We start from the raw sequence: 13,758 nt of genomic DNA, 5'->3' as shown, positions 1-13,758 counted from the left end.
ATATTTAGCAACTGTTGCAAATACTATATCCATTGAGAAAGACTGGGTGGTTGTGATTGCTGACAAAAAAATAGGCACACACTGGCAGGTAAGTTGACTCTGTAATTTGTTTGTATAGAGCCAAGATTACATCTGTATGGTTAAATTAACAGTTATCTTAGTGATAAAATATTGTCAACTATCACAACATATAAAATAATGGTATATTTATTTTCTAGTTTTAAATGCCAAATATGCGAAGAATTGATTGTTCTGCAAACTGTTAGCTCCAATTGCAGCTGGTGTTCTCTTGGCACATACAAATACACTAGTTTCTCTGTCAGATGAGAATCTAGCTGGTGGATTTGTTACCACCATTGTAATTGGTTCCATGATGGAATGTTTGTATCCTTTTTTGGAGAATTAAGTATCCTTGTCATTGTCTACCATCTTGTACTGCTTTGAGCATCAAGAAATTACGAAAGAAGTCGCTAGCAGAGGACAGCAGTGAAGATAACGATACTGAAGAAGTTAAGATGAAACCATCTCTACATCAGAAACTACATCTCTCACATCAACCAAGTTATCAAAATTTTAAGCAAATTAGCATCACCTTATCGGATTTTGTTGACAGGTTGGAAAATTTTCTGGCGTCAAGAGATCAATCTTGTTTTTTGCATTAGCTTCACTTTATTTGACTGTTTTGGGCATTTAGTGGAGTGACTTCCACATACTTCCTGACACAAGGTCTTTCTAGTGATCTGATTGGTTTAGGTCAAGGAATTGGTGGTATTTTGGGTATTTCTGGTACATTGGTCTACCCTTTTCTCAAACTAGATTAGGTACTACAAGGACTGGTCTGGTAGGAATATGTATGCAAGTATGTATGTTATCGTTTTGTGTTGTGGGTGTGTTTGTGTCCTGATCGTCCACCTCATTCTAGTAAAGGTTATTATTCACCAACCTGCTATAATGAAAGTTATGACATGAATCTAGATGATGGGAATGATCATAAGATTAGTATCTCACTTATATTGGTTGGTGTGATAGGAGCAAGGTTTGGTCTGTGGATTTTGATCTGTCAGTGTCGCAGCTGGTACAGGAACGAGTTGTGGAATTCGAAAAAGAGGTGTGGTTTCAGGTGTAATGAATGCTATGAATTCTAACATGGACATGTTGCATTATGTCTTGGTAATAATAGCACCACGCCCCCAAGATTTTCGTTATTTGACATTAGTTTGTTTGCTAGTGTTTCAATGGGGCTAATATTCTATTGTTTCTATGTTCGGAGGGCACGGTCGTTTTCGGAAAATACCCAAATGTTGTGAGCAGCGTTTTACTTCAGGACTTGATAATAGAGAACCACAGCTGACATTAGTTAACTCTGTGACTGAAATGAGGATGATATTTATAATTGATTTTGTGGCAAATACATACATACACATATGATCAATCATCAAACAAAATAAACAAGATAATAAAATGATAGATAAATGAACTCATTAACTATTAATAACTAGGCTATAACTATTAATATAAATTATTGAATAAAGAATCAAATGATTCATTAATTAAACTAAACCTCTAAAGGCTAACAGTCAATTTGCATAGCAACCACAGCTTTACTCACAAAGTGAATAGGGTGGTTAAAATCACTGCTTTAAAGCTTTTCCATTGAGCTATAAGAAAAGATGGTCACATGACAATTGCACTAAATCACATGATCTTACCAATCCATTCACTGTCTTCCCATTAGCCATAGCTATAAATTTCTAAATGCAATTTCTCAGCACTTTTTTTTGCTTCTATTGTACTAGCTCCTAAATGATGAGTACAAATGATTTTCTCTTGCTCCAAGAGGTCAGAGTTGGTAGGTGGTTTCCTCAACATAGACGTCTAAGGCTGCACCTCCACATTGTCCATTTGAAGAGCTTTGACAAGAGCTGCTTCATCAATAATTCCACCACGTGCCACGTTGATTACAAGTACACCTTTTCTGCACTTAGTAAAAAGTCTCATTGCTCAATAAACCTATACAATGGAATGAAGATTGTGATATTGAAATAGCACAAGATTGAAACGAAGTTTTTATAATATATAGGAAGGAATTCGACCTTTATTGGCAGGTATTAGAGTGTGTGTACAGTACTGAAGTCAGCCAATGGCCATATTTGGTCTGTTTCCATCCATCCACTCCAAATTTATTAGCTTCAGATGATGGAAACTAATGGATCATATCCAATAGTCTAAAATGTTGAAATATAAAGATATAGATTAACCATTTTACAACATCACTTACCCTCATACCAAAGCTTGCATACGAGTGGCTACTTCACGTCCAATCCGTCCAAGTCCAATTTAGCTAGAGTTTTTCCTTGTACTCAATACCTTAAAACTATGAATATGAAGATCAAATATGCTCAAACAGTGAAGGTTCAAACTACCTTATTTTTCTCCCATTTGCCTTCTTTGACACTACAATGTCCTTGAGGTGTATTCCTGAACATGAAGAAAACAAAGAAGAAGATATTAAAGTTTTATTGTAGAGAACTTACCTGACAACTGCCAAGGATCATACCACGTGTGTTTCAGCTGCACTGATACTGTTTCCTGCTGAGTGGCTGATATATAGAGAAACAATTAAAAATACTCATCACTTGATTGTTTCTTTCTTACTTGATAACTGCAATGCCTTTAGGCACTTGCTGCAGTGACATCAATATTGTCAACACCAGTTCCTGCTCTTCCTATTGCTTTGAGTCTCTCCCCAGCAGCAATAACTTCTCAGTAACTTGAGTACCAGATCTTACAATCAGTCCATCATAATCCTAGGGAAACAATAGTGTAGTGATGTAGCCAATGAAATATTAATGAGATATATTACCTTATGCTTGACAATAATTCATCTTTTTTGATACCTGGACGATAATCCACAATAAATCCTGCCTTTGGAAGAGCATCTTGACAAACATTTGTCAATAGAATCGCTAATCAATACTTTCTTTTCACCAAGAGCCATTTCAAATGCAACACTGTTCCCTGCAAGTGTTACAATGCTGTAACAAAGAGGTCATTGAAGTGGTGGTTTTATGGAAGTTGCAAGGTCATAACATGACACACCCACTCAGATAATTAGATACAATGGATATAGTTAATTTCTTTTTGTAGTATAATTTATGGCTGAAGGAGAGAAAGAATAGAGAGTAATCACTGAAGACAACGAACCAATATTTGGTCAAAGATATCTAAAGGACCCTGACAAAGTGTTTTCAACACAAGGCTTGGAAGACTGAGAGTTGACCTCAATCACTGCACATGCGTTGCCATGTGCAATACAAAAACTATGTTATACATTACACACTAATTAATGATTACTTTATTGTAAACCTATTTAGGGATATGTGAAGTGGGATCCTGCCCAATTAAAGAAGCTGAAGATATAGTTTGTATGAACTCAACTGATAAACTAACACAAAGATCAACAAGGCACCTATATAATATGAATAAAAAAACCGAAAATTTTATCTAATCACAGATCAATTAAAGATAATGCAGCATTAACTGGGACACATTTTATAATCAACCTCAAACCAGATTTTTTAAGGATCGAATTGGGGGCTTTTACAGAATTTCCAGAGTGCTAGGCAACCAAGACAGGACCCACATCCATCCTGGAAATTGGTTGCGGTGCTGGTAAACACTGTATTTCCTCATGATACAGACATCAAGGTCCAATTGTGTTATCTATATTAAAATACATCACTTAATTTTTAGTATAGAAACGTCTTCATACACTGTTGTGACTTTCCTCTTAACTGCCATTGATCTTGTCAAATTCTTATATATTTTTTAGATTTTAAATATCTCCCCCTGATGTTTAACAAATACACAGGCTAATCCTCTTTACAACTCCACCCATTGTTCTGCCTTTATATATGACATTGGTAGTGATACTGAACTTCCTATATCTCCAAATTCAATAGACTATGTGTTTTAATATTTGTCTCTCAGCACTGCCACAAGAAAGGTAGAGAAATCATAATAAAAACTAATACTATTAATGTTTTAGGTTTCCAAGTAGCTCTTCGTAAGCTCTATCAATGTCTTAAAACTGGTGGGAAAATAAATCTTTAGAGACTATGGGCGACTAGATCTAGCGCAGTTAAGATTTAAACCAGGTAGATGTGACTGTTGAATATAGTGTAATGTAACTTGTGATTGTAATACAGGTCAATGTTTAGCTGACAATCAGTAATGTTAGAGGAGATGGGACTTTAGTTTACTTCTTTACTCAAGGTAAAATGAACTGTCATTAAGACCACTCCCATTATTTAAAGTAATTTATTTATAGAGGAGGTGGATGAGTTAATGGATGGGTAGGATTAACAAAGGAACAGCTGTTGACTGACCAGCGTCTGCAAGTTAATCGTGGCAAACAGTTAAAAAATGTATCGAGTTTGGATTCAAGCTAATATTATTAAACCTGTATAAGTAAAGTTTGTTAATAAAACTATTTTTATGAAAAAATATTATTGTTAACTAGTCTGCCAGTCTGAAATCCGATTGGTTAGTATTTGTTCTTTTAAAGGCGCAAATGTGGATTTGAACTAACCATAAGATTTCTCAATTTCTGATAAAGGATTATATATTGTGCTTATCAAAGTTATTTGTTCCTAAGACAATATAGTTACTGGTAAGTCTGGTTTGTCTGGTTACTGCGCATGCCCCAGTAGAAAACCCGGGGAAAAAACGTGGTATAAAAAACTGCATATCGCACTAGTGTCTTGTTCTGACTGTATAATGACCATTCGCCCTGGGAATGCAGAGAGAATTGCCCGTTTTCTCTATCTCTGAGGAATCCAACTTTATCACACCATATAACGTGAAAAGAATATGTTTTACTGTATGCATATACCAAATGGCAAACGGACTGTGTAGCACTTATGTGAATTCAAGTTTAATGACAGAGACAGTCAAGTAAGTTTCTTCTCCTTATATCTCTGTATCTCACTACATAACCATAGTCTTGACTTTTAACACAACAACGTTACTAGTTTAGTAAACTAGCTTTACTCTTCAATACACATAGCCTTCATTTGTACAACTAGCATAGCTACTATAACTTCCTTACTGAACAAATAGTGTTTTAAAGTAATTAGCCTTTATGAATTCTGCTCAGTTGTAATTACTTCCAACAATCAGCCTTCCTTATTGAACAAAGTTTTATTATAAGCATGTACTGGTAACATCCCTTCTAAACCACTTTAGTTAGTTTAAAGACCTTAATCATATTCTATTCTTCAGTATTTTATCACTTTTCATTTATTTTATAGAATTAAATACAACTCTCTCTGCAAGTTAACTGTCATATCTCTGTCATCTTATCTATGATGTCATTACTATATTGTGGACTGGGATTGTTAGTACTCTTTATATGGACTGGATGTTGATTAATTATGGTAATGTGTAAGTCTGTTAATGTATGTAGTGTACACTGTCTCATGTATTGGGTAGTTGTATGATGGACGACATACATATGATGGACTAAAGTGAAGACTTGCATGTAACGTATCATGACAATATAGACTTTCCATCTCCCTATGTTCTGTTACAAGTCCATTTGTTGATACACCCTGTATCTAAGGGATTTGTTTGTGCTTAGTTGGGTTATCACTTGTGTGTTCGCTTCAGTAGAGAATCATTTCTGGCCCACCAGTTGGCTTTGACCCTGACGGTATCTGGGCCATCTAGTTTTTGTAGATTGGGCCACCACTTAGTTTTTTATAGACTGGTCATCTAGTTTGTAATAGGAGTGCATGATCGACAAGGTATTCATGTGCTCCTAGGTTTCTTAGGTCCAGATAATTGATACATTTTGAGCATGTAAGCTAGTTTTTTGTGGCCCATCTACTTTTTCCCCAGCTTTTTCTGGGCTATCTAAGTTTTACCCAGCTTTTACTGGGTCTAGTTTTTCCCCAGCTTTTACTGGGTGTATTATGTCCACATTCACCTCTGTATTTTATTTTTTGTGTTGTTGTTGTTAACATTTGTTGCTTGTCTTGTCTTGCTTGTCTTCCTTCAAAACTGTGAGTTACCTTGTCTTTTTGTTTAGTAACTGTAACGTTATGTGACAGTAACTGTACTACTACATTCTATAACAGAAACTAAGCACTAATACAGTTCATATAAGGAGATGGAAGTCCTAATATATAATGTATTGTAGAAGCTAGTGTACCCGGCGCAAGAGGACTAGCTTCTATTGTTCTATATGTGTATTGCTGCTTACAATGCAGCTGCTGTCATAGTTTTCGAGAGTTTCTTCAAGCACGCTTTTCTGATATTTGCTTCTGAATTGTGTTAGTATATTAATGATCACTAAGTCTTCTAATCAGCTTTGTAATTATTTAGAGCACTCAAAATCAGTTTGACATATTTGGGATCAATTTCATAGTTTTCAAATAGATTGAAGTTGTTTTCAGAACACCAAAAGACAGCTTTTATATCGGGCCTTAAAAGACAGCTTTCAAACATTGTACAATAAAGACAGCTCAGCTCTCAAAATCGGGCATTAAAGACAACTTCAAACATTGTACAATACAGACAGCTCAGTTCTTAGAATCGGGCCTTAAAGACAGCTTTCATAACTGGGCATTACCATAAAATTGGATATTAAAGACAGCTTCTGAAAACAGGCCTCAAAGACAGCTTTCAAATTTGTTATTTAAAGCATGCAAAATGCAATGTATCGTATTAACAGCGGATTTCTTTTTTAAAAAGATAGTTTTTTGAAATGGGCATACTTTGTTCATGACAGCTTCAAGACAGCTTAATGTTGCATTTGTGAGTGTTTTTTAATTTTTTTTTCTGATTCTCTAAAATTTTTGAGTTGGACAAGACAGCTTTCAGTTAAAGCATTGACAACTAAGTTATTTTTATATTTAACAACACAGCCTTTAAAGACAGCTGGTTTATAACATTCATATTTAATAAGCTTACTTCAGTCTTCAAGCTTTATTAGTTTATTTGCTAGCTTTGTACATTATCAGTGGAAACAGGTTTGTTAGAAAAGTAAGTTAACACTTTAATGTATTCTTATAACTATACAATTCACAATGTCAACATTGGAGCAAGTACCTGGTACATAGTAAGTTTTTAACATATCTTCTCTAGCTTCACGAGTGGATCAAGAACTCCAGTTTGTAGCAGTAAGCTCTTAACAATATTTCTCTAGCATCACCACTGGATCAAGAACTTCAGTTTGTTGCAGTAAGTTCTTAACAATATCTTCTCTAGCATGTCACGAGTGGATCAAGAACTCCAGTTTGTAGCAGTAAGTTCTTAACAATATCTTATCTCTAGCATCACCACTGGATCAAGAACTCCAGTTTCTAGAAGTAAGTTCTTAACAATATTCTTCTCTAGCATTACCACTGGATCAAGAACTCAGTTTTGTTGCAGTAAGTTTTTTAACAATATCTTCTCTAGCATCACCATGGATCAAGTACTCACTGGGATCAAGTACTCCAATTTGTAGCAGTAAGTTCTTAACAATATCTTCTCTAGCATTATCACTGGGTTAAAAAACTCCAGTTTGTAGCAGTAAGTTCTTAACAATATCTTCTCTAGCATCACCACTGGATTAAGTACTCCAGTTTGTAGCAGTAAGTTCTTAACAATATCTTCTCCTAGCATCACCATGGATCAAGAACTCCAGTTTCTAGAAGTAAGTTCTTAACAATATCTTCTCTAGCATTACCACTGGATCAAGAACTCCAGTTTGTTGCAGTAAGTTTTTAACATATCTTCTCTAGCATCACCACTGGATCAAGTACTCACTGAATCAAGTACTCCAGTTTGTAGCAGTAAGTTCTTAACACAATATCTTCTCTAGCATCACCAACTAGATCCAGTTTGTATAGCAGTAAGTTCTTAACAATATTTCTCTAGCATCACCACTGGATCAAGTACTCCAGTTTGTAGCAGTAAGTTTTTAACAATATCTTCTCTAGCATTACCACTGGATCAAGAACTCCAGTTTGTTTGCACTAAGTTTTTAACAATATTCTCTCTAGCGTCCCACTGGATCAAGAACTTCAGTTTCTAGAAATAAGCTCTTAACAATATCTTCTCTAGCATCACACTAGAATCAAGAACTCCAGTTTGTTGCCAGTAAGTTTTTTAAACAATATCTTCTCTAGCATCACCACTGGGATCAAGAACTCCGGTTTGTTACAGTAAGTTTTTAACAATATTTCTCTAGCATCACACCTCTGGATCAAGAACTCCATGACGTTTGTTGCAGTAAGTTTGTAACAATATCTTCTCTAACATCACCACTAGATCAAGAACTCCACTTTGTTGCAGTAAGTTTTTAACAAATATCTTCTCTAACATCACCATGGATCAAGAACTCCACTTTGTTGCAGTAAGTTCTTAACAATATCTTCTCTCTAGTGTCAACATTGATTCAAGAACTCTGAAAGAACTAACCTGTATTTTCAATCATGTCTTAATCTTTTCTTCCCTCCTCTCTCTTAAAAGATTAGATCAAAAAGTCTTCACATTTTTTTAAAGTACCATTATTGTTAATTTTCTTTTCTCATTCCCAACAGTGTGGGCAACAATGTAGTACTACTCCACGTGGTGTTGCCTGGGGTCTCAATAGTTCTGTTAAGAACTTTTGTGATGCTAAATGTACTACATCAAATTCATCAAGAATTGTCTCTTTTATCTTTGTAATTCTCTCTTTTTTAAATAGATTTGAATATATCTGTATTGCTATTAAAGACTCTACAATGTCCTTAACAATCTAGTTCTGAGTTACTGTCATTTACGTTGGATCACCTTTGACTGTATATGCATGTCTAGATAATTAGTAATTGTATTATATTCTTTTTTAAATTTTGTTTACTTTATTTTATATGTTTATTGGGGGAGGGCGGGGGTTTAAGTTATCAAAAAAAAACATTTCAAAATCAGTTAGTTTTAAGATTTGATTCAAATTGAATATACTGTTATCTGAATGTAAGTGCTGCATCAAAGTAAAGCCGTACATTATATTGCCTTAAAACTAATTCCTCTACTTCTACAGAACAGAGATGATTGTGTGATATTGATGGCTGTAAATCATGAGAGAGATTTTTAATAGATGAAGTAGTTTTAGAGGATAATTAGTACTAGTATCCAGAAGTAAGGATGGCTCTAAGATTTAAATTTTTATAAGAAAGATCATAGTTATTGAACCTGTTTTCTTATATTTTTTATCTAATAGCAAAAGAGTTTTTTAAAATAACATTTAAGTATAGATGATATTAGAAAATGGTGTGTGATATCCTGTAATAGAGAGAGGATTTTATTAAATTATCAGTGATTAATGTAGATTTTCATGGAAGTGAGATGTCGCGATAAACATGAACGTGGAAGTCTTCATGTACCGAAATTATGAAGTTTATTTGTACATGAATAGTTGATTAAAATATTATATTTACAAAATTGATCAAAAATGCATATTTGAGTCAACATAATTTAATAATACCACGTGATTCACAGTAGTACAATTTAAAAATTATTATTTATTCTGCCAATGGCCAGTTCTGAGGACGAAAAGAAGTCGCTAGTAGAAACTGCTACAAATGTCACAATCTAGAGAGCATAACGTAAATTAATCTTGTAAGGAGAACATTATAATTAATCTGATGATCATTTACTTTCAGGCTCAACATAAATCTTCTAATAAGACTACTACTCAAGAAGAGAGTAAGATCACTTATGTACTGGTACTATGTGTAATGGCTACTGCTCTTGGATCTAGTGCCAAATTTGGTTTCAATTCTGGATGTCATTAATAGCATTCAAATGTATGATCATCTCATTTCTTAGACTATATATATATCACTATCTCTCCTTCTCTCTCTCTTGTAGGCGGTTCGTAGTTCACTTAATGAAGTGATAATAGTACTTTTGTCACAAGCCATTAGTTTCTCTAATTTTGAATGGGCCACTTCAGTATCTATATTTGCTGTTGGTGTATGTTGGTGCATTACCAGCTGGTGTTCTTGCTGATTGCTTTGGTCGCAATCGTGGTCTCTGTAAGTAATAATGTTCTCTAGTTTGTGGGTGTGGTTTTAGAGTCCTTTGCCATCAATCCCATATATGCTAAATAGGTTGGACGATTTTGTTATGGGAATCAACTCAGGTACTTTACTGATGGTAACCATAGTAACATTCATATGAGGTCATATTAGGAATCAATACTGTCATAGCTCCTCTCTATATTTCTGAGATATCCCCTATTAAATATCGTGGGATTAATGGGTACATTCCATCAGCTAGCCATTACCGCAACCATCTGTTGTCTGAAATACTTGGCATTCAAGCTGTAAAGGATAAGGAAGAATCATCTGTGTCCTCACAATTTATCCTTTTTTATAGATTTCTAGGTCGTCCAGACAGTCAGTTTTAGGGTTGGCGTATTCTACTTGCATTCCATTATGTTTATGATAATACAAACTCTTAATTTTACCATGGTGTCCAGAGAGTCCAAAATACCTCTATATCAGAAGGAGAAAAGAAAAAGCTGCAGGAGAAAGGCAAAGAGTGTTTATAATACATATGGTATTATTTTACATTGTCATATTGTTCAGCTATTACTAAAGACTTGGTGGACCAGGTTGCTGTTCAGGAAAGAGTTGTTAGGCTATGCAGGTATTTCTGTGTCACTGTCTCTCTAACTAATAATTTTTGTATATAGGATGAATATGAGGAACGGGGGCGCTCTATGAAGACACTTGTCTTCACTGATTTTTTCTCAAACCAGCATTGAGACGTGCTCTTATCATTGCATAGGTCTTCATCTTTCACAACAGAGCACTGGGATTGGAAGTGTAAGTACATTGTTAAAATCTTGTTACTCTATGGATCTCTTTCAGATTATCTCGCTATAGTACAAAATCATATTAGTAATGCTGGTATTAAAAAAATAGTGATGTTTGCAAACTGCTGGTTGTGGGCTTGATATTAGTACTAGGAACTTTGGCTATAGTAAGTGTTAGGATATTTGTTTGTGATCTTTCTCTCTGTCTCTTTCTCTCTCTTACACACACCACACACATAGATTGTAATGATAGAACGTGTTGGTAGACGGACATTAATGTTATATGGTCTTGGAGGAATGGCTATATTTTGCTCTTGTCTCTTCTGCTTTCTGTTTTACAATATGCTTTCTACAATGATACCACTAACACTAGAGTATGTGTATTTGGTCATGTGACTATATCATGTGATTACTGTTACCATAGCCCACAGTACCTGGAGTGTTCCTAGTCATTTTTACATTTGTATTACTAGTTGTTTTGCACTGGGTCCCTGGTGCCATTCCTTGGTTGATGGTATCGGAACTCTTTCAGCAAGAAGCTAGACCTTTTGCTGTCTCCATAGCAAAACCATTGTGAACTGGCTTACTAATTTTGCTATCGGTTTTTGCATTTCCCTTCATGTTGGTATGTTAATTAAGTATTTAATTAATTAATTAACTTCATAATTACAGGATAACCTCAAACCCTACCCATTTATCATTTTCTGTGTAATCAGTGCTTTATTTTGGGTTTTCATGTTTTTACTTCTTCCGGAGACAAAAGGAAAGACAGTTGATGAAATTACTGACTATTTTAAACAAGTCACTAATGAAAACAACAGCTGTAAACAATATTTTTTTTTTTTTTTATGCTAAAACGTAATGATACATTGACCAATTAACTCTACCATAACTAGATGAGATGAATGGTAATTAAGTTTTTGAACCCCTTATAAATAGATTATAAATAGTATATGTGCTAAATATAGTATATGACATCTAGTTATATGCTAAATATAGAAACAATTATTACAATCAGTGACACACATCATACATCCTGATCATGAAAGTAATCTGGAACTGATTGGTATGAGTCTCTGGTAGCATAGGAACCAGTTTTAAATGTGTAATACTTGAATTTATAGGTAGGGCATGAGCTTGTGTTTAGATGAATGACTAACTGACTTAAAGTTTGACTGGGAACAAAAGAAGATCTAAGGAAAAAAAAAGTCATAATATATGATTGAGTGAAGTCCACCCACTTTGTTGCTGTGACGACAACATTTCTAAGCGGTTCAGAGTCATAACTGGTAGTTGTACAATATAATATAACGCTAGTTCATGTATAACTTGTCTTTGCTCTCGTTTCATTGGCTTTGAAAGAATGTGTACTTGAAGTTCCACCCTTTATTGCTAAACTTCGACTAAGCTCTTTAATACTTCTTCAATATTAGCTATTAATGAAGGGTTCTCCCTCGCCGTTCTGTAAGTACGTGGAGTAATTTGGGACTAAGTTAGGGAGTGGTCAACTCATCAGAGAGCTCAAAAGCCTCGGCAAGTTTGCGGTTACGTTCCCATTGTGCACATTCTTCATTACATTCTAATCTAAATAAATTACAGAAATATCATGTAATAAAATATCTGAGTTTATCTTACTTTCTATCTTGTGCTGTTTTCATAGTAACGCTATCAATCTTTATACTTATGTCCACTTTGTAGCTCCCTCATCATAGCACCAAGATCTCACTATGTAATCTTATGAAAGAGACAGATATGGATACTAGTTTGAAATAGGTGTGGCTTACTTGTGGAAGATGTGGACTTGTTACACCTGCACCAGACGCAAGGCAAAGAACCTGTTGTTTCAGACGTCCACAGTCACATGTCAATGTTACCTGATTAAAAATATAAGTCATGTGACTGTCACTGTTAGATATTACATGACTAATACATACCTTAGCTTTACAAGGGAGATCTGGGCATTTCACTTTCAGTATGACATGGAGCACACACAATATGAGAACAATATTTACGTTCTAAAGTACAAGGCTGTATACAACTTTCTCCCTCATTCTGACACACCCCTTATGACAAATCTTACGACAGGAGTGCATACCACAAGGAAGGGGCTTCCCAGGGTCTCCCACAGGTGACATCTTTGAGATGACAAGGAATATAGTTCATTAACTAAAACAAGCAAGGTCTGCTGTCACTATGGCAACAATCAATGAATAAAATAACTCACTACATGCTTTCCCATACACATTTTATCAGTTAAGAAAGTACAAGGTGGACAGGTCTCATCAGAGTGACAATTATGTGTTACTAAAAATAGAAACAAACCACTGTTAACTAAAAATAACAATCTTCACAACATTATTACCTGGATGATCACAGGAGTGCACTCGTGCACATGGACGTGCACATGTGGGCAGAGCAGTCCCACAAGGGATAGGAGGTAACATAACTTCACCACCACAGTGACAAGTAAGTTCTTCATAACCTTAAGTAATAAAATTAACATTTACATGTTAAAAAAAAATATAGCACTATTAATAAAATTTTAAATGTTCATAGCAACGATACAAACTTCTTGGTAACTAATAATAATAATTACAGATAACAAGAATTTTTAATAAAAATACACACAGAGAAGGAGAGATCTAACTTGAACTCACTGATGTCCAACAAGGACCACCACCTCCCAGGATGACAAATATCTGAACATGTATGTTTACCACAGTCATGTTTTCCGTCGACAAATTCGTTCACATGTGTGGGTATCAGACTAGACAAGTACCATTAAAAGGGGTGTGGCTAACATTACTTACTATACAACATTTTAGTTTGACATTGATGGAGACCACAATTTAACTTGCGCCCACATTTTTTCATACAGACAAACCCCTCCCTCTTAACAAACTCTG

The 13,758-nt window shown here is 34.9% G+C and overlaps 2 pseudogenes; one reads left to right on the top strand and one right to left on the bottom strand.

Moving 5' to 3' along the window:
- Positions 1–1,875: 1,875 nt before the first annotated feature.
- LOC121391295 lies at positions 1,876–8,379 on the bottom strand (annotated as a pseudogene).
- Positions 8,378–11,429, top strand: LOC121391293 (annotated as a pseudogene).
- Positions 11,430–13,758: the final 2,329 nt, after the last annotated feature.

This window comes from Gigantopelta aegis, unplaced genomic scaffold (genome assembly GCF_016097555.1).
Source record: "Gigantopelta aegis isolate Gae_Host unplaced genomic scaffold, Gae_host_genome ctg2066_pilon_pilon:::debris, whole genome shotgun sequence".
NCBI classification, from domain to species: Eukaryota; Metazoa; Mollusca; class Gastropoda; order Neomphalida; family Peltospiridae; genus Gigantopelta; species Gigantopelta aegis.
The sequence above is the reverse complement of the archived record's forward strand: the minus strand, read 5'-3'. Positions and strand labels throughout refer to the sequence as shown.